Source organism: Perognathus longimembris, chromosome 28, assembly GCF_023159225.1.
Source record: "Perognathus longimembris pacificus isolate PPM17 chromosome 28, ASM2315922v1, whole genome shotgun sequence".
In the NCBI taxonomy this organism is placed as follows: domain Eukaryota; kingdom Metazoa; phylum Chordata; class Mammalia; order Rodentia; family Heteromyidae; genus Perognathus; species Perognathus longimembris.
In genome coordinates, this window is record NC_063188.1 from 34,571,460 (window position 1) to 34,590,318 (window position 18,859).

An 18,859-nucleotide genomic window follows, 5' to 3' on the forward strand; every position below is an offset into this window, starting at 1 on the left:
TATATGTTGTAGAATAACATGAATTATATGTATATTATTAATAATAGAAATTAAGATTTCCATTGAAAAATAAGAGATATAAGCTGATTTTTCTTTCTTTGTATATTTGCACCATAAATTTGAATTGAAAATATCAGTAATGAATTCTTGTTCCTTGGTTCTATACATGGAAATGGTCTCTAAGTGGAGAGCCATTAGAGTCAGTAATGGTGGGCACAACTTAGGACCTAGATCTTGGTTTCTAAGTACCATTCCCAGTAAAAGATAGCAAATCGTCCTGAGGAATCCTCTGATCTCAGGTCTCTGGCAGAAAATGTTCAAGTAAGCTTGGGACTTTTTCTGCAAGAAAGTGAATTGTTCAAAGACTAATGAAGTTATTATCAGAACACAGGGTAGCTTCAAGGACTCCTATTGTCTTACTGAGATGATTTCAACATGAAAAAGAAAAACAGTAATTTATCATAATACACTAAGTGGGGAAACAACTTCCAAGTTCACAATGATACTAGAAAAAAAGGAGAAATGAAAGGTATGGGAAAAAGTCTTTATAGAAGCATGCCGACTGGTGATTTTAGGAATAATTGTAGAATTAGGAAGCTACCATGATACTTTTCAGTGGAGTACTTTTATTAAGTTCACTTTGGTCCTGAATACTCTGCCTCATTTATAAAATGTTTTAACTGTCAGTCATTTCATGGAAGAAAAACATATCAGCAGGAAATGGACCAAATACAGACACTAAGTTATTTAGCTAATGTTTTTAAAAGACAGTTTTATTGCAGCATAATTTGCATGCCATAAAATTCTGCATTTCAGTTGTACAGTTCAGTACATTGATCACAATTTTGTGTCCCCAGTATTAACAGTAGTATCAAGCAAGACTCATCCATGAATTCTGAAATTACTGAGTTTAAGATTATTAAGGAATAAGATATTTGAGTGGTCTCAAAAATATCACTTTACATACTAAAGATTTACAAATTTACAATTACAAAGGAGAAAATATGCCATTACAAAAGCTATCTGGCATGTATCATTTTAATGAGGTAGTCAAATTTGACTTCACCAAAAGTGGGATAACTTAATATTATGAGCCTTTTGATTTGACTGATCACTTTACAATATCACTTATGTATATTATCAGATATTGTATACAGAGACATTTTGCAAGATAATTGGCTCTTAAACTCTTCAAAACTTTAGTAACAATAACAAAAAAATTATTAAAAGAAATAGAAAAGTCAACTCTGTTAGCCTAATTAGATATTGAATCAAAACAAGAGCAAAAGAAATATTTAGGATCATTAAGCAAATAGCGTATTGTTCATTTCTCTAGGTGTGATAGTTAAGATTATGTAGAAAAATATCCTTTTCCTTCGAAAATGCAAGCTACATAATTTAGAGAATTTTCATGTCTTTATTTACTTTCAAGTAATTCAGCCAAAACCATTTATGAAGAGAATGAAATCTAGTAATTTGTGATAAGGTGGTTTCATCTCGGTAAGAGGTTTGCAAGCATGTGATTTTTACTATTCTCTCAACTTTCCCGCAAGTCAAGGCATCACTCCTTCATAGCTGCATGACCTTAAATGTTACTTAATCTCACTACACCTGTATCATCATTTACAAGATGAGGGATAATAGCTATCTTTTAAGTGCATTATAAAGATTAAAAGAAGCAGTGTATGATTTTGTTAGAACAGTGAATGGCCCATGGTTGGTGGTAGTTGCAGAATTGGTTACTGGTTGCCAAAATGTACTATATGTGAGGGAGGGGTGAGAGGCAAGAGAGGTCACAGGGCTTGGAAGGTAGTTATTAAATATAATCTAGAGAAGACAGTTCCAGGTAGATTATCATTAAAAACCACTTACCTAGAATAGTTGTGAGACAAACCTAAGATACAGAAGAATGTCAATAAGCGGAAAACACTGAAGAATGAGATTATACAAAATCTTCCTATCTGTGGCATATTTTTCTACAGTGAACAGTGCCTTTTGAGTGGAGCTGAGAAGAGGGTGCCAAAAGGTAATTTATGCTGTAAAGAAAAATTACCATGATTTTGCGCTTGGTAGGAATCCTCTTTGTCATAAAAGAAAGCTCAAGGCTCTCAGCCAATGTTTCTTTTATAAAATTGAAGTAGTTACAAGGGATTTACTTTATATAAGTGAAGCAACTGTGGCTCAGAGAGGTCGAATGACTTCCTTTAGAACACAGAGCTAATGGGAAGTAGAGCTAAGACCAGATCTAGATTTCCTTATTAGCAGATGGAGTTTGGCCTAGTGGTAGAGTGCTTGCCTAGCATGCATGAAGCCCTGGGTTCAATTTCTTGGTACTACCCACACAGAAAAAGCCAGAAGTGGTGCTGTGGCTGAAGTGGTAGAGTGCTAGCCTTGAGCAAAAGGAGTTCAAGCCCCAGGACAGGCAAAAAAAAAAAAGATATTTACTATTTTTTTCTTTTGATGTACTCTTAAAACAATTCTAATATAAGCATCTCCAGACATACAAATTTCAGTCATGTTTCTAACAGTAAAGGACAAGCGTTTTTGAAGGATGATAGTGTTTTGTATGGGATATGAGATATAGGTGTCTAGGTGAAGTTCCGAATCAACACAAGTTAACAAGAATAAGACAATAGGGAGTAATGATTACTAGGAATTACTTCTGTGCTAAAAATTCATTTGAGCTGAAGAGGCAATGAAATTTCATCAGAATTGTCAACAGAGACAAGACAAGCCATGATGAAGAATAGGGAACGCCTAATAACTCTTGACTGCAGGCTTCTAGTTTGCTATTCGCATCCAACAAGTCTTTCCTTTTCATCTCAGGAAATGACATGGTCAAGAAATGGAGCGTGGCAGGGTTTAATTATGCTAAGAGACATTTTTCTTGTTTTATTTTGGTTTTTAATAGTTAATTGGATCATGTTGGCTGAAATAGTCTGTGGACTGAAAATTTTAAGATTAAATGAATCCATTTATTCACATTCAGATAATAGTTATAGAAAAACTAATGAACACGTTTATTTGCAATACAAATACATTTTAACTAAAGAAAATGTAACCTTTATATAAAATTAAATCTTTATTTTAAAAGGTTGCTGGTAAGTGCTTTTTTGTGTGATCTAATATCCTTGATGCTGGCACAGATGTTTTCCAACATAAACTATAGCAACTATTATGTTGCTATGTTTAACTTTAAAAGCCAGCTCTTTAGAAGTGATTTTCATGTAATTAACTAAGCTGGGTGTGGAACTTACAACTTTAAACCTAGCAACTCAGAAGGTTGAGATCTGAGGATCGAGGTTCAAAGCCAGCATAAGCAGGAACGTCCATAACACTCTTCTTCAATTAACCACCAAAAGACCATTGTAGAGCTGTGGCTCAAGTGATAGATACAGCCTTGAGGGAAAAATAATCTAAAGGACAACACCCAGGCTCTGAGTTTGAGCCCCAGTATCAGATGGAGAAAAAGCCTATGGGAAAGAAACTAATATGGACAGCCACTTATAATAATAACCTGGAAAAGGGGAAACTAGATACATTAAGAAGGTCTGAGGGGAGGGATGAGTAGGGAAAATACAGATTTTTACATCAGTTAAAACATTTTGTATGATATTACAATGGTGATGCACTTCACTGTAAATTTTCCAAAACCCAGAAAATATACAAAACCAAGAGTAAACCACAGTGAAGATTATGGACACCGAGTGATTATGATAGGTTAATGTAGTTTCATTTGTTGGAACCAATGTACTACTCATTTGTGGGATGATGGTAATAGGAGAAGCTGTGCATTTGTGGCAGCAAGAGGAACATGAAAATTTTCTCTAGCTTCTCAGTATTGTTGGGACTTAAAACTGCTCTCAAAAATGTTGTAATTATATTGAAAGAGAAAGAGAAATGTGAATTGGAAATTAAATATCAGATTCAAGTATGATAATAGATTACACAGTCCAATCAATTTAACATCTTGAGCAAGTTGTAGAAAACCAGGTCCTTTTGTTCTCTAACCTATGGAAAATCAACAGTGATAGGACTCAGAAAGGGAACAAAAGCACCAAACTAAGGAGACTCTGACCATGTGCAGGTATCAATCAGTTATGAGATTTGATAGCCACTGTTTACCATTATCTATGCCACCTTTCCTCCAGGCTGGCATAGGTAATTCAAAGCGGATAGTAACCGTAGTCAGATACCATAGTCAGAAAAAAATTACAGCATTATTTCCAGGTTGGCTAGATGACAGTGCTGTAGTCTCACATCTGTCTTCTGAATTGGCAATCACCAAAACTGCAGCAGCTCTAGCTCTCCTGGGACCACTTGTGACAGAGTTGGCAGTCTAAGCTGAGCCAATTTGTTATTCATTTTAAGTATGTAGAGCTACTAGCTGCTGTTTTCAGAGGAAGAGGTACAGTGGAGGATACACATTTCCTGTTACTTCTTATACCAAATCACTGTCATGTCTATTAGTATTTATCACACATCAGTAAAGGAACAAGTGGAAAGTCCTATACTTGTCATTATTTGAAAGTTCAGTGAGCATTTTCATGGCATCTTAATTCTTTCATGAGAGATCTCAAAACTTTAAGACTAAAACATTTTTTCTAGAGTCACTGCAGGTTCTTAGGAATAGCCCCTCATAATTATGCAATAGCTTCTTCCAACATTTAGACAGTTATTTAAGGCAGAAAGAAGAGCTCCTTGGGGTAATTAAGAATTTCATAAAGTTATAATATTTCCAAAATACCATCCCATGACCACTGGGCTAGGTGTCTATGACCACTGTATTTCGTTTCACATAAAACATGTTATATAAAACACCTTTTAGTATCATTGTAGAGAAATAACCTCTGTAAAGTAATGCTTCATTTTTACCAAGTGTTGATAGTTATTATTTGAAGGGATTGTTTCACAGTAAGGTGTTTTTTTGGTGAGAGAGAGAAAGAGGTGTATATATATACATCTATATGCATGTATATGCATGTATGTTGTGTGTGTATGTGTGTGTTTGTGTGTGCGTGCACTTGTTTCTGGGTCCTAGAGCTTGAACTTAGGACCTGAGCACTCTTCTTGAGCCACAGCTCCACTTTCAGTGTTTTTGGTACTTACTTGGCGATATGAATCTCACAAACTTTTCTGCTTGGGCTCACTTTGAACTGTGATCCTCATTTCTCAGCCTCCTACAGGCATGAACACCAGCATTGTTAGATATTTTAAGGAAGTTTTGGTCTACAGAGGAGATGATTTAGAAAATATTGTTATTAACTGCTCGCAGTGTTCTCAGATGAAAAGCATCAGATATTGTAAGGCCAAAAATGCCTTTGAATTCCTAGAAATGCCTTCTTCCTCCTTCACTCTCTAGAACGGAATCTGATTTGCTGATCAAGGTTGTTTCTTTTACCTACTCCTTTTCTCAAATTCTCTGAGAATCTTGATGACTTTAGTTGATTGGAGAGGTCATCTCTTGGTGTTCTGGAGTATAATGTTCCACTTTAAGTACTTGAGAATTGAATGCCCTCTGCCAGAGACGTGGCTGGAACACGAAGGCACTTCTATTCACAAAGCTCACTTCCTGTCTCCCATTGCAGTTCATTGAAAGGTATTTTATGTCTCTCCTTTGTTTAGTGAGTCACTTGTTCATCTCTACTCCTCTCTACAGACAAAATAGGTTCATTGTCACACCTTTGTCCCTTGTTTTGAAAGAACGTCTTGTAAGTTAGATTAGGGTACTAAGATTAGAATTAAGCAGCTCTTTCATTCCTGTTAGGAGTGTGTGATGGTTGACGTTCTCAGGGCTCTACTTCCCAAGCTTCCTTTTCTCTATGTAAATCCAGATTTGAAATATGCTCAATGCATCTGCAAAATTAGATTCCTCACTAATCCTACTTAGTACATTTTGTGCCCAAATGAATTTCCTCAAGCTGGAGAGCCTCCTCACATGAATTATATGCAACATAATTTAAATCATTCCCAAATAGCAGAATCTATGTTGTTTGTGAGAAAGACACATTTTTCTCCAAAGTAATTTTCTTCCTGTATCTAAAAAATATATATAACAGTAGAACCTCACTATAATGCAGTATTAGGGAACATGCACAACTATATCAAAGATGAATTCAATTGATGATATTTCATCAATAACATTTGTAGATGTGCTTCAGAACATACTGCACATTTCAGTGTTTTAGGGGACAACATAAAGTCTTATGTTGTACTGGTAATTATTAGCTCAGTATTGTACTTTCTTTCCTTTTTTTATTTCTGGTAATACTGAAGTTGAACTCAAGACCTCATATTTGTTAGGTGAGAACTTTGCTACTTGCTCCATGTCCACAGCCCTTTTCTTGTTATTTTTTTTCTGAGTTGGCCTGGAGCATGATTATTCTGCAGGTGTGCACCATGCCTAGCTTATTAGTTGAGATGAGGTCTCAATAATTTTTTACCTGGGCTGCCTATAAATTGTGATCCTCTTGATCTCTGGATCCTGAGTGTCATGGATTACAGGTGTGAACTACTACCTACAGCCCCTTATTTTCTATTAACATGGATTTATTATACATATCAATGAGTTTATAGTTCAATATATGCATACAGTATATGCATTCACATGTGCCTGGCACATATGAAGTTTTCATGGTCCTTCACCATAACCAAGCTACAGACCAGTTATATGCCACACAGGGTTTCCCCATGACACACACTTACCCCCAGTTCCTAATTCATGAAAACTGCTAATCTAACAGTTTGTAAAATTTTATAATTTTGTCATACCATATAAATACAATCATGCAGTATGTAAAATTTTGAGATTGGCTTATTCTTTTTTTCATTCAGCATAATTCCCTTAGCAGTTTGATTTTATTTATTTCTAAGTAGGGTTCTATGGTATGAGCATACTAATTTGTTTAACCCTTTGTTACAGGGCATGTGTGCTACTTCAAGTTTATAGTTATTATGACTAAGCCTGCTATGAACTTTTATGCCCAAATTCTTATGTAAATTTATAGTTGCATTTCTTTGGGATAAATAGAGTGGAATTGCTAGGTTACATGGGAGTACATGTTTAGTTGATTTAAAAATTGCTTTGAAGATGTCAATGTATTTATTTTCTGTTTTTAATTCTTGTTATAAAGGTGATGTACAGAAGGGTTGCCTTTTCATAAGTCAGGTAATGAGTACATTTCTTTTTGGACAGTGTCATCCCTTCCCTCACTGTCTCCCAGTTGCATGTTTAGTTTTAAGAGACAGACTTTTTTTTCCTTTGGTAATGGGGCTTGAACTCAGGGCTCAAGTGCTGTCTTTGAGCTTTTATGCTCAAGACTTGTGTTCTACCACTTTGAGCCATACCTCCACTTTCACTATGAGATAAGTCTCATAGACTTTTCTGCCCATGGTGACTTTGAACCATGATCCTCAGATCTCAGCCTCCTGAGTAGCTAGGATTATAGGTGTGAACCACCAGTGTCTGGCTACCTATTTAGTTTTATAAGAAATTGTCATACTGCTTTCCCGAATGGATACACTATTTCCTGATCTCATTATTTATGTAAGAGTACTGAAGTTTTTGTCTTTACCAGTATTTGGTGTTTCTAATATTATAAATTTTATTTCTGAGATGGATGTGTAGAGATGCCAATACAGATTTAAGTTGTATTTTCCGGAGACCCAATGATGCTGAACATGTTTTCCTGTGCTTACTTGTTATAGAATATCCTCTCCTGTGAAATCTCTTATTTATGCCTTTTGCCTATCTTCAAATTATTTTTGTCGTTCAATTTTACAAGTATGTCATGTATTCTATATGCAAGGCCTTTACCAGATATATTGCTTGTGAATACTGTCTGCCAGACTTTAGTTTATCTATTTATCTTCTTAGAAGATAAAAGCTTTCAGCTTTGATGATGTCTACCTTATCAATGTTTTTATTTAATGTATTTGGCACTAAGTGGAGTTTTGAACTCAGGGCATTGTGCTTGTTGGACAAGTGCTCTACTGCTGAGCCATGCTTCCAGCTTTTTTGTGCTGCTCCTTTTGAAATACGGCCTCAATTTTTGCAAAACTGGGTGGCAGTCTACCTGTTTTATACAGTCTGTCTTCTACATAAATGGAATCCTGAAAACTTTTTGCTCTCTTCCCTCTGTCTCTCCCTTCCTTCTTCCCTTCCTTTCTTTTTTCCTTCCTTTGTTTAGGTTGGCCTGGAACTTCACTTCTCTTGGTCTGAGGTTCTTATGTAGCTAGGATAACATGTGTATCACTGTGCCTAGCTATTGGTTGATAAGACATCTTGGAATGTATGCCCAGGCTGGTCTCAAATCTCAACATTTATTGCTAATACTTTAAAAGCACAGTAGAGAGTGTGTGTGTGTGTGTGTGTGTGTGTGTGTGTTGATCTTAAACCCTTTGGTGCTACTGGACTCAATTCTCAGTTCTTGGAGCTTTTTGTGAATTTGTTGGTATTTTCTACATAAGCAATTATGATATCTGCAAAAAGTACATTATTATTATATCTGTAAATAAATCCAGTATTATTTCTTCCTTTCCAAAGGAAGGGTATCACTTGGGTGTTTTGTTTGTTTGTTTGTTTTTGCACTGACTAGAACTTCCAGTGCAGTATGGATAAGAGAGATGAAAGCAGCATCCTTGGTTTTTCTCTTCTCATGTGGAAAGCCTTTAGTCTTTCCTGTGAGGTAGGTTAGCTGTAGAGTTTTTGTAGATGCTCTCTATCAAACTCAGGTAATACCTCTCTGTTCCTAACTAGCTGAGATTTTTTTTTTGGGGGGGGGGGCCAGTCCTGGGCCTTGGACTCAGGGCCTGAGCACTGTCCCTGGCTTCTTCCCGCTCAAGGCTAGCACTCCGCCACTTGAGCCACAGCGCCGCTTCTGGCCGTTTTCTGTATATATGTGGTGCTGGGGAATCGAACCTAGGGTCTCCTGTATCCGAGGCAGGCACTCTTGCCACTAGGCTATATCCCCAGCCACTAGCTGAGATTTTTTTAAATACCACAGGTATTAAATTTTGTCAAGGTTTTTCTTCATCAGTTGATAGATACTTTTTCTTTAATTCATTGAGATATAGTTGATTACCTTGATGTATTTGAAATGTTGAGTCAGTCATATATATTATGTGGAAGATAATGTACTTGTTTTTGGTTTATAAATACTTTGAAAAATCATTGGGTTTGGTTTGTTAATATTTAGATGATGATTTTAAATATATGAGATGTTTTTGTGTCTGAAGATGTATTGGTGTATAACTTTCATTTGTATTCTTTGCCTAGTTTTGTAGGTTACTGCTGTCCTCTTTTTTTTTTTTTTGGCCAGTCCTGGGCCTTGGACTCAGGGCCTGAGCACTGTCCCTGGCTTCTTCCCGCTCAAGGCTAGCACTCTGCCACTTGAGCTACAGCGCCGCTTCTGGCCGTTTTCTGTATATGTGGTGCTGGGGAATCGAACCTAGGGCCTCGTGTATCCGAGGCAGGCACTCTTGCCACTAGGCTATATCCCCAGCCCCATGCTGTCCTCTTTTTATAAAAGGATTTGTGAAGCCATGGTTTCAGTTCTTTAAATGTTTAGTATTTTACTCAACATTTGCTTGGGTGTGTATATTTCATTTTTGGCACCTTTTAAATTACAAATTCAATTTTTGATGTTTCTAGGACTAAGCAGATTATCTATTTCATCTTGGTTGAATTTTCATTGATTGTGGGGATTTTTGAGGAGTTAGTGCATTTTTGCTAGGTTGTTGAATTTGTAAGTATAAACTTGTTTATTGAATTTCCTCTTTATCCTTTCAATTGCTTTAGAATCTACAGTGATATATCCTGTGTCTTTCCTGATATTGGTGATTTATGTTTTCTCTTTTTTTTCTTCTCTTGCCTAGAGGTTTGCTAATTTCATTGATTTTTTTTCCTTAAAGAAATAGCTTTTGGTTTCATTGATTTTTCTCTCCTGTGATGTTTCTCTTTGCAGTCTTAATGGTATCTCTTTTTGCCTTTATTATCGTCTTCCTTCTGCTGGCTTCTGGGTAATTTTACCCTTTTTCTAATTTCTTAAAGTAGAAATTTTAGATAATTGATTTGAGGCCTTTCCTTATTTTTAACAGTATTTGCTTTTAAGTCATTTCTGATAACTAGCAGTATTTTAACCCTAGTTGTTATATACAACCAGTTACTCTAGTGGTTATTTTACTATCCATTTTAAAGTACCATGTTAAGAAACATCTGCACATTAATATCCTGAGGTGCATCAAATTATACTTGTATAAAACTAAACTCACTGTCTCCTGGATCTATAAGTCCTTTATCTTTTTTCAACTAAAGTTTTTACTCAGGAATCTAAGGCAGGGTATTTCTATTTTTTTCAGTAAGTAATGATAATTATACTTACTATTCCTTACTTTTTAACAGACTCCTGCTGGCACAACCTTGTTTCAGGCCTTTTTCATCTACCATTCAAAAGTACAGTAGCTTTATAAGGTTTATTAAAATAATTGCTCCTTTTCCAAACCCCGTTTCCTATTCTCAATTGCAATCATTTTTAATTATTTTAGCTGGCATTCAAAAGTTTTTATATTTCTAAATACCTGTATATTGCTAATTTTTAGTTTTCCCATAGTAAGCATCCACTACTAGCTGCAAAATGAGAGATGAATATCTAACTCATAATCAAATATATGACTATATGTTTTCATTATCCCAGTATATTTCTTATATCATAAGTTTCACATCAGTCAATAGCTAACATTTGAGTATTTGTTTGTTTGTTTTTTGGCCAGTCCTGGGCCTTGGACTCAGGGCCTGAGCACTGTCCCTGGCTTCCTTTTGCTCAAGGCTAGCACTTTGCCACTTGAGCCACAGCGCCACTTCTGGCTGTTTTCTGTATATGTGGTGCTGGGGAATCGAACCCAGGGCCTCGTGTATATGAGGCAAGCTCTCTTACCACTAGGCCATATCCCCAGCCCTGAGTATTTCTTTATTCCTATTTTATTTTATTTTATTGCCAGTCCTGGGGCTTGGACTCAGGGCCTGAACACTGTCCCTGGCTTCTTCTTTTTTTTTTTTTTTAGCTCAAGGCTAGCACTCTGCCACTTGAGCCACAGCGCCACTTCTGGCCGTTTTGTATATATGTGGTGCTGGGGAATTGAGCCCAGGGCTTCATGTATAGGAGGAGGCAAGCACTCTTGCCACTAGGCCATATTCCCAGCCCCAATAGTTAACATTTGAATTATGATGATATAAATGTTACTCTCAGGCCAACACACATACTATCTTATCTCTTCTTTGTTTACCAGTTTTTTTTATTGAATCTTATTCAAGTTTTTTATATGTTTATCAGATATTCATTCCCTAAGTCCCTCACTCATTTAAATCTATCAGTTTGATCTTTTTTGATTCACCTTTTCCAGAGTTTTCTAATCTGTAGTAGATAAGCAGTTTCTATACTATATCACCAGTTTTGTTTGTATCATGTGGTTTTGATTTTGTGTTTAGCGATGTTGAGAATCAAACCCAGGATTTCACACATTAGGCAAGAGACCACTGAGCTATAACACTCCCATATTCTATTTTACTAATTGGAATGGTTTCAGTATTTCTCCATTTAGTATGATGTTGTCTGTTTCAGTTTGTTTTATATAGCATTTATTATACTAAGGTACATTACCGCTATTCCTATTTTTTCCAGAGCTTTCGTTGTGAAGGGATGTTGAATTGTGTTAAAATCTCTTTCTGCACTTATTAATGAATGTGTGATTTTTGTCTTTCTATCTGTTTGTGTATTGTATTATGCTCATCAACTTCATGTGATGGACTATCCAGGAATGGAACACACGGTCTTTCTTGTTTCATTCAACTGTTTATTTGTATTGTCTTTGAATTTGTACATGTTTTATTTAAGGAGGTTGATTATTCTTATCATTCCTTTGAGTTGATTGTATGTGATTTCATCTATTTTACTATTGTTCTTTTTGTGTGTTTGTTTTTGTTTTTTTTGCCAGTCCTGGGCCTTGAACTCAGGGCCTGGGCTCTGTCCCTGAGCCTCTCTAGTCTCAAGGCTAGAGCCCAACCACTTGAGCCACAGCGCCACTTTTTCTGTTTATTTGATACTGAGGAATCAAACCCAGGGCTTCATGCATGCTACGCAAGCGCTTTTACCACTAAGCCACATTCTCCGCTGTTTGTCTTTCTTTCTTTTTTTTTTTTAACTTAACATTTTATTTTATTTTTTTAAATATTTTTTCCTTTACTGTCAAAGTGAAGTACAGAGGGGTTACAGTTTCATATGTAAGGCAGTGAATACATTTCTTGTTCAACTTGTTACCTCCTCCCTCATTTTCCCCCATCCTCCCCGCTCCCCATTTCTCTCCCCTTCCCATGAGTTGTACAGTTGGTTTGCACCAAATGGTTTTGTAAGTATTGCTTTTGGAATCCTTTGTCTTTTCATCCTTTGTCTTGATTTTGGTATGCCCCGCAGTAGAGGATTGGATCAGGAAAATGTGGTACATATACACAATGGAAATCTATACCTCTATCAGAAAGAATGACATTGCCCATTTGTAAGGAAATGGAAGGACTTGGAAAAATCATACTAAGTGAAGTGAGCCAGACCCAAAGAAACGTGGACTCTATGGTTTCCCTCATAGGGAATAATTAGTACATGTTTAGGCTAGTCATAGCAGAGGATCACAATAGCCCAATAGCTATGCTCTTATGAACATATAAGATGATGTTACGTGAAATGAACTCCACATTATGGGAACAAGTGTTATATCATTGTGGTAATTATTTTCAACATGCCATGTGAAACCATACCTTTTTTTTTTCTCTCGTATTCCCTTCCTCTGGTTTTACCGCACTATCACTCTATCTCATCCTAGTACCCTGGATACTGTATATATGCGTTCAAGTCTTTTACTGTGGAATTCTTGACTTTTGGAGGAACGTGTTGCCTTGTGGGTTTTTTCATATTAGTTATGTTTCTGCACTGGGATTTAAGCAGCTGGGCCCAAGTCTTTGGTTGAGGATTTAAATCTCCTGTGTTCTTTTAGTTGAAGTATTCACAATGTTTAGGCAGAACCAGGTAGTAGCCTATTTGTGGTGTATAGTTTCTTGCCGTGATGTGGGTATTTGCCAAACATTTGCCCACTATTCTGAAGACACTGCTGGGTCCAAAAAGAAATAATAGCAAAGCTAAACATAAGACAAAATTTAATAAAAACCTACAATCATTTTTTTAAGAGCCTGTCAACATCCATGAGATAGAGCAAGAAAGCTACCTTCTTTTTTCTTTGCTTAGCTAACTTGTAGGTAAGATACCAGGCATGTATTAGTTGGCCTTCTGTTTTCCTTAGTGGTTTTCTCTGTTAATCCAAAGGTGGATGGTTATGTGGAGAAAACAGGATGAAGTTATTTATAGCCTGTACACTGGTGAATTTGAGTCTCTGGTTCTTTAATTATCTTGACTTCTTTATTTATTTGGATGTTTGTCTTAAGGTAAATAAATGTTCAGTTCCTCGTCAGAATCCTTAAATTTTAGTTGATATGCTCTGATGTGGATCTGTTTCATCCACAGAGCCTGGTATTGGTAAGTTAAGAAAGTCATTTTTCTTAGTTTGAGGCTATTACATTAGATTTCTTCTGGCTTCTCTCTGTTATCTGTTCTTTCTTGTAAAACTACATTTCTATTCTTTCCTATCTTTGTACTTTTGTTAAATATTGTGGCTCTGTGCTCAACCTGTTTTTTGTTTTTGTTTTTGTTTTTCTGTTTGTTTATGACTGGTCTTGGGGCTTGAACTCAAAGCCTGAGTGCTGTTCCTGAGCTTCCTTTGTTCAACAGTAGTGCTCTGCGACAACTCCACTTCCAACGTTTTTGTTAGTTTATTGGAGATTAGAGTCTCACAGACTATCCTGCCCGGTCTGGCTTGGAACTGCTATCCTTAGATCTTAGCCTCCTGAGTAGCTAAGATTGCAGGTGTGAGCCACCAGTGCCTGGCTGTGTTCAACTTTTTATTACAATCTTTTCTATTTATCTTTGCTTGCTGACATAGCTTTTATTTTGCAAGAACTGTGCTGTATTAGGATTATGTGTATTTTAATAGAATTCTGCTCTTTGTGGATTCATGAAGTAGTCAAAATGTTTATTACATGGAGTCATAAAATAAGAACAAAATAAGGATATTAATTTTTTTCAACAAAACACTTTATTCTTAATATTGTTTCTTTTAGCATTTTTATCTTTCTATTCTGTTTAATTATCATATTAAGTTGTCTGGTATTTTTGATTGTCTATTCATAATAAAATGATAGGCTAGATGTTGTAGTTTTGTTAAGTGGGTTTATTAACTTAGTATAAGATAATTTCATTAAGTCTTGGATGACCTACAAACATTGTTATCTTTTTGTGCTGGTCCTAGGTCTTGAACTTAGAGTCTGGGTGCTGCCTCTGAGCTTTTTTTGCTCAAGAATATTGCTCAACTGAGCCATGGCTCTACTTCCAACTTTTTGGTGGTTAATTGAAGTCGGACAGTTTTCCTGCTCAGTCTGGCTTCAAATTGTGATCCTAAGATCTCAGCCTCCTGAGGATCTAGGCATGAGCCAGCTGTGCCTGGCAGGAATATTTTTTTTTATTTTGCTGGTCAAATTCTCTGGAGAAGAATCTTCCAGCTTTTGGTTAGAGATTAGTAAGTATAGTGTTAATCCAGTGTTCTTGGAACTGTTAGAGGGTGAACTGAAAACTCTATGTTCAGTTTTTAGGCTTTTACTTAATCCCTCGTGAATTTTTATTTAATCCATACTTTTGAAATAGAATCGTTGCCCTTTCCTTGTTCTTCCTTCCTTGATCCAGAGCTTATCTGGTTCATATTCTTCAGTGCAAAATCATCTGCAGAACCTGGGTAGGGAGAATCATCCAGATATAGGATGTGGAAGAGAGGAGTGCTCAGCCTCTTAATCATTTATAATCTGATTTCCAGGTCCTCTTTCAATGCTACTTTAAATTACCTAGTTCTACTAATTCTGTGTCTTTTCTAGAATTCTCTAGTATAAATCCTGTTGCAATTTTGCAAGGTTTGTTTTTGCCGTTATTTTTCTCCTTGTGGTTTTATCTCTTTCCTTTTTTATACAGGTATATTAGAATTCAGCAGGGGTAAAAGCATGGATTTAATCTTTAGGGACCTTAACGGTCTCCTTCCTCATTTTACCTTATTCCAATTTACTTTCACACTGCAGTCAATTGATCTTCATAAAATGTTGTGCTCTGTTCTCATCATCTCTTTATTAAAAACCCCTCTAGTTTTGATTGTCCAATGATGAATTCTAGTTCCTTGCATAATATACAAAATACCCTGAGGTATAAGCTAACAGCTACCTGTCTCTACAGCCTCATCTTTTGTTTGCAAAACTATATCTTATTTTTGAAAACACGTAATATTATTTCTTGTTACATATTTTTTATGTTTGTTCAGTTTCTTCTCTCTGGAGTACCTCAGCCCATCATTGTCTGCCTGGTTCCCACATTAAGATGTAATTTTAGAGCTATCTCTTTTAGGAAGCATTCCTTACCTCATTCTAATAATTATTTATCCTCTTCATTTGCATTCATACTGTGTCTACATACACCATAATCAGCATTTACCACAACATTGCAGTTATATATTTATATGACTGCTTACTTAAAATTTAGTTTTTACATAAAATTTTGTCTTAATTATATTTATATTTTCAGTACTTAACTATGTCTGGGTCCCAGGATATGTTTGTCACTTATTTGTTCCCTGATAGGCACATAGCATACTATATCCAGATTTTGATGGAGAAAGATATATAAAGATAATAGAGAGTGTATATGAATATATTTTGATGTTTAATGAATGCTAAATATTTGCCTGTATTAATATGTCCTCATTTAAAAAATTAATAAACCACTGTTAAGCATTGGTTAATATTCTAAAGGGTTTTTTATTTTAAATTGTGCTGAAGTCAACCTAGCTGTAGGTAAATTTTAAGTGATATCCATGATTACTGATATAAGTACAAGCTAAGAACTTGTCTATGCTTTGTTATTGTTTGGGGGTTGTATGTGTGTGTGTGCGTGTGTTTGTGTGTGTGTGTGTCATTCCTGGGGCTTGAGCTCAGGGGCTGGGCTGTATTTCTGAGATTTTTTTTTGCTCCAGTCTTGTGTTCTACCACTTGAGTCACATCTCCAATTCTAGCTTTTTGGTAGATGATTGGAGTCACATGGGCTTTCCTGCTGGGGCTGGCTATATACCACAATCCTCATATCTCAGTGTCCTGAGTAGTTAGGATTACAGGCATGAGCCACCAGCACACAACTAGTTGTGCATGTCTTAAAGGCTTCTGATATGTATTTTCTTCCAAGTAAATTATACTAATTTATATGTCCACGATATTATATTTCTTGTTGTCTGTTTGGAGTTTCTGTCCTATCCAAAATTTGAGATAACCACTAATACCCTTTCTGTTTTTGTAGATTTAGTCTTTCTAGAGAATTTGCAGTAATGAAATCAGAATTATATGTGACGACCAGTAGTGCATATCTGGCTTCTTTCATTTGGGAAAATATTCTCACGCTCATTCATGTTGTTATACATTAAACATTTCATTCCTGTGCATTGCTCTGTCCATTCTATGGGCTTATATCATGTTTTGTTTCTTATGAATGAAATTGTTTTCTTAGTTTTATATTCAGTATAATCATTTTTAATGTCAAGATGTGTATGGCATATTACTTCCTCCAAGTGTTGACTGCTATTAGAATTTTATTCTAGTGGCATATATAATTTAATATACTGACAGAAACCAATCATTTATACTTGTTGAGGGATCAGGACTCTTAAGTGCCTTGGTGCAGTTACTTGCCCTTAAAGAATTGGAATCCTAAAACATTTTTTAAAGTATGTTAATATAGAAATCATCTTGAGAATTCAATTAGAGGACATGACAAAATGTTTATAGTAAGGCTTTCTTAATAATGCTGAGTTGTGGGGGCTGGGAATATGGCCTAGTGGCAAGAGTGCTTGCCTCGTATACATGAGACCCTGGGTTCGATTCCTCAGCACCACATATACAGAAAATGGCCAGAAGGGGCGCTGTGGCTCAAGTGGCAGAGTGCTAGCCTTGAGCAAAAAAGAAGGCAGGGACAGTGCTCAGGCCCTGAGTTCACAGCCTAGGACTGGCCAAAAATAATAATAATAATAATAATAATAATAATAATAATAATAATAATGCTGAGTTGTGTTTCTTGACATTATATTGATTTTTTTAGGTTGTTATAAATGTCCTCCTTTGCATTTAATATGTATCAATCAGCAAATTAGTAAACTGTGCTTATGTTGACATTTTGGGTCTCAAGTTAGTGGTTTGTTGTAGCGATCATTTGTGTTTCCATCACATTAAAAATGTTATTTGGGGGGAAAAATTGCACCCTGCAGTTAGTTATTACAACAACTGGAGGATTTATTTTGCCAGGCTCCACATACTGTTTTTCTAGCACACAACCACCATTTAAATTACCTGTTCCTAAAGTATAATCTTGCAGAATGTTTATTTGGTATAAGTTAAAATATGGCATCATACTTTAAAAACTGAATAAACATCAGGGCAGTTCCAGTTGACTGGGAAAAAAAGAAAGCACAATGCTTAAATTTTTTGGTTATTGCATTATAAAAAAAGTTCTCATTTTGTAGGCACTGGTTATTGCTATCCACTAGTAAACATTACGAACACAAGCAAATAACAGGTTTACTTGTACATGTTGGTAGAGAGACCACATTATCATACTTATTTCAACAGCTTATTTTACTGGCAGAAACATACCATATGGTATTGTTAATGGCATTTTGTGGTTTACTGCCCCTAACCAAATTTAAGAACCATTAAGTTAAGTAAACTATTAGGAAGGAATAAAAATGTAAATATACTCAATTCTTTTTTTTCCTTTTTTGGCGGTATTGGGAATTGAACTCATGACCCCGAGCTTACTAGGCAGGTACTCTGGAGCCACATCTCCAGCCCCTTTTTGCCTCAATTATTTTAAAGGTAGCGTTTCACTTTATTCTGAGGCCAGCCTGGGCTATGATCCTTTTACCTGTGCTTCCCACTGGGGACCACAAGTTCATGCCACTGTGCCTAGCCTCTGTGCTTATCTTGTAGCAGGGATAACAGGCATGGGCCACCACACCTAGCAATTGATTGAGATGGAGTCTTGTGAACTTTTATGCCCAGGCTGGCCTTGAATCTCCTTATCTGCACCTCCCAAATAACTAGGATTACAAGCTTGAGCCACTGTGTCTGGCCAATATATGACTTGTTTTTCCTTGTTTGTTTCTCTCTCTCTTTTTCTCTCTTTTTCTTTATTGATATGCCTTTTGTTTTGGCAGTACTAAGATTTGAACTCAGGGCCTCATGCTCAGTTGATGTTCTACTAGTTGAGTCACACAGCCAGAACTGCTTTTTGCTGATTGTTTTAGACTTTTTCTGCCTGGACTGGACTCGAAACTTGACCCTCCAGATCTCAGTCTCCTTAATAACTAATATTATAGGTATGAGCTACCAGCACCTGGTCAGTGGCCTTATTGGTAGCTAAGAGCCATTCAAATCTGTACCATCAATTAAACTGTAATTGTAGGCTACAATGAGTAAAAAATAGAAACAAACAACAACCAAAAACAAAACATTAACACTTCTCTTCAACAAAGACAAAATGTTAAGTACACTTATTTGTCTGGAAGCTGTTGAGAGCAGATAACAAAGAATTTGGTCCACTGTTTTCACAGTTTCTAAACAAATGACAAATAAAATTGTATGTGAAGTTTCTAATTGTTTGTGGTTTTTTGTGCTAGTTCTGGG

The 18,859-nt window shown here is 36.0% G+C and overlaps 1 protein-coding gene across 1 annotated transcript in view; it reads left to right on the top strand.

Moving 5' to 3' along the window:
- Window positions 1-18,859, top strand: part of Nup62cl (nucleoporin 62 C-terminal like) — a 64,627-nt gene that overhangs the window by 44,655 nt on the left and 1,113 nt on the right. The window lies entirely within an intron of this gene.